Below are 3,987 nucleotides of genomic sequence, written 5' to 3' on the forward strand. Positions count from 1 at the left end.
GGAGCACAAGAAAGGGGAGCAGAAGAATTGCACGTATGACTGCATGCCCCATGCAATAGACTTCACTCCCCAATAGACTGCACTTCCCAACAGAAGTGCGCTCCCCACAATAAAGTTGGTGCCTGCCATTTCATCCTCATGTCTGCCTTTTGTGCATTTGTCCAACTGGGACTCACACCGTCGAACCTTCTGGGTCAGGTCAGCAATATCTTGGACCCTGACAATTGGTGTAGTCAATAAGATCGAGCTGCTAGACCTTGGCTCTGACATGTCCCTCCTACCGGCTTCGTTGAGGCTCCTTTATGTTATCAGATGTGTGTGTTATGATCAGCTAAACTTCAGGTTGATTCTCCATGTTGATTATTTTATAATTTGGTTGTAATTTCAATGCGGACCTGGAAGGAGGTGAACCCTGCTTTTACCTAGTCCGCCATCTTCCTCCTCTTCCCTAAGCTTCTTAACAGTACCTCTTTCCCCATATCTTAACCTACACTGGATATTGCCAATTTTTTTGTTTGGGTCAATCTGATATGTGAAACATGATATTAGATTACAATTTTAATTTTTTTATTCAATATATGAGACTGAATGTTTACTTATATATGTTGATCATTTGTATTTTTTTGTAAATTACCAGTTGATATCATTGTTCTTCTAAAAAATTGAATTTGACTTTTTCTTATTGATTTTTATGAGCTCTACAAAATGGTCTAACATTATTCCTTTTTACTCTTACATATGTTGTAAATTTTTCCCATTTGTCACTTATCTTTTGACTTTGTTTCTGGTGTCTTATAGCCAAAATGTTTCCCTTGTGGTTCTTAAATTTTGTGTCTTGTCAATGAAAAACTTCTTCAATCGAAAATTATAAAAGTATTTCCTTATAGTTTCTTCCAGTAGTTTTGCAGATTTTTAATGTCCAGATTGTTCATCTATCTATAATTTTTCCTTAGTAGATAGCCAACCGCATCAACATTATTTACTGAGCTGTCAATTTTCCACCACTGATTTGAATCATTAATTTTATCTTATTCTAAATGTCCATATATATGCATGGTTATTTCTTGAGTTTTATTCTTTCTCTTTGAAACAAAAGAACATTTGTTTCAAAGAGAAAGAATTTAAGAACAAATTGAAGATTAGGATATATATGAAAAATATACAAATTTTAAGTAAACAGCTTGATGATTTTTACAAAGCAAACATACCATATAACCATCAGCTAAGTCAGGAAATAAAGTTATCACTATTTCAGAAACCTCCATTTTCTAGAAGTCAATCATATCTTCAATTATTGACAACTATGTCTTTTTAAACTATATCTTTCTTTTGCTTCTTTTGTATTAGGAAGATCTCTAGAAAAGTTAAATGCAAGAACTTCTTTGCCTTGTTTCTGCTTTAAATAGAGAATGCCTTTAAAGCTTTATTATTAAATATGAGGCTTGCAGCAGGATCTTGGTGAATTCTCCTCCATAAAGTTCAGAAAAATATTTTTTTTCCTATTCCAATTTTATGAAGATTTGAAAAGACATGCATAGGAATTTTTGCGAGGCAACAAGCAGAATTGTCAAAGGTGACGTTGTTCAGGCAGGCTTCCTTGGGTGTTAGGCTATCTGAGACATGGACTCCTCTCCTATTGCCCTCAAGTCTACAGTAAGAGATGGCTGGCCTTCCCTGGTAAATCCTGTAAATTGCTTTTATTCCAAACCCAGAGAGCCTAATGCTAAGTAGCCTGAGTGTTCTCCCAACCCACAAGTTTGACTCTCATGCTTGAGTTTAAAGGAAGAGAGATAAGGATGTGAAGGTGGTAGAACAGCCTTCATATTCTCTGAGCCAGCAATGCTCTGGCTTGGTCAGCCTCCCTGTGACATTTTGGGAGGATTAGAAGTGTCCATCTATACTATCTCTTGCCTTGCTAACTAGTGGCATACTTGTTTACCCTTTCCCCTCAAAAGTATATTTCTTAACCTATACTGTGTGACATTTTGAAATTCATCCTGAACTTTTTGGGTACAGATGGTGCCTCAGATTGGATTCACCAGGTGGGTAAATTACATAAAATGTTTTAGCATTTATCAAGATTGTCATATTTTTAAGTCAATCTGTTAATGATTTAAATTATATTAATAGATATTTTAATGTGAAACTTTTCTTTCTTGTGATAAACCCTAACATGATACATTCTTGGGCCTGATTTGCCAATATTTATTTATATGTTTAGGAGTAAGAGGAATCTATGGTTTCCTTGTAAAAAATAATGCTTTTGATACTACATTTGAAAACTTTTCATTTTTATTCCTATGCTCTGAATGTGTTTAAATAACATAAGAGTTATTTGTTCTTTCCAAATTTGGTAGAATTGATTGGTAAAAGTCAGCCTTGTGCATTTTGGGGAAGGGTAGATATTGACCATGCTTTTGATAATTTCTTTTCATTATTGTTTAATTTACTTTTTCTATTCCTGTTAAGCTCAAATTTTATAGTTTAAGCCTTTCTGAGAAATTTTTTATTTCGTCCAGTTTCTCCCACCCCAACCTATTGGGATCAATCTCTATGTTATTGTCTTTAAAAATATCTCTCAAAGTTATGTTCCTTGTTCTTAAGTTTATTTATTGATTTCTTTTTTCTAAAAAAAGATTTTCTAAAGTTTTTGTTAGTAAAGAATTAGTTTTAAATTTGTTTCTGCTTTTTTCTAATTTTAACTTATTTTTCTATAATCTTTATAAATACCAACTACTTATTATAGGTTGATTTTGTTACTATAATTTGGCATTTTGTATTAAATGCCTAGTTTTTTTATTTTCAATTTTTTCTTTCTAATGCATCCATTTAAGTCTATGTTTTTTTTGCTAAGTGTTTCTTTGCTCACCACATAGATTTGGTCAGTAATTTCTTAACAGTCTCTAATTTCATTTTTATTTCCTTTTTAATGTAAATAATTTATAAGGTTATTTTTAAATTTCAAAGAGAGATTTTATTTTCACTGTTTTTCATCACATGTATCGAGCAACCTATTTTTGGTTCATAATATATCTACTTTTATCTCAGGTTGATAGATTCAGTAAGTTCTGCATTCTCCTAAAAGTTGCATTGTATTAAGTTTTATGGATGTATCACAATTTATTTCACCATTACCATATAGGTGGAAATTTGGATTCTTCAGAATTTTTGCTTTTGCGAAGAAAGAGTGCTACAAAAACATCCTGTATCTCTGTGCATATATACAGTATTTCTTCAGGAGAGCATCCCAGAATTGGAATTATAGAGCAAAATCTCATTTTAAATGATAGATATCATCCAATTAGGTTCTAAAAGCCTTTATTAATATATATACACATAACAATGCTATTTTCCTTCATCCCCGCCATCAGTAAATATTGCCTCTCTGTCTCTCTCTCTGTATATGTGTGTGTATATATATATATATATACATGTTTTGGTGTTAATCTGAATCTGGTAGGTAGCATGATGGCCCCCAAAGACACCTATGTCTTAGTTTTGAGAACATTGCAAACTGTATTTTGCAGATGTTATTAAGGTTATGAACCTTGAGATGGAGTGATTATCTTCATTATCTTATGAAGGTAGGCCCAATATAATCACATAAACTCTTAGAAGTGGAAGAGGGAGGTAGAATTGGGGGTCAGAAAAATGCAACATGAGGATTTGACCCGCTGTTGCTGGCTTTTAAGATGGAAGTAGGAAACCATCAGCCAGAGTATGTGGTAACTTCTAGAAGCTGGGAATGGCCCTTAGTTTATAGTTAACAAGAAAACCAGGACCTTAGTCCTATAACCATAAGGAACTGATTTCTGCAAACAACCTGAATAAACAGGAAACATGATTTCCTAGAGCCTTCAGAAAGTAAGGCAGCCTGCCAACCTTGATTTTAGCCAGTTGAGATCTATGTTAGATTTCTGACCTATGGAACTGTAATGCAGTAAATTTGAATTGTTTTAAGCTACTAAGTTGTGATAATTTGTTACA

The sequence above is a fragment of the Pteropus vampyrus genome, unplaced genomic scaffold (assembly GCF_000151845.1).
Source record: "Pteropus vampyrus isolate Shadow unplaced genomic scaffold, Pvam_2.0 Scaffold153, whole genome shotgun sequence".
NCBI classification, from domain to species: Eukaryota; Metazoa; Chordata; class Mammalia; order Chiroptera; family Pteropodidae; genus Pteropus; species Pteropus vampyrus.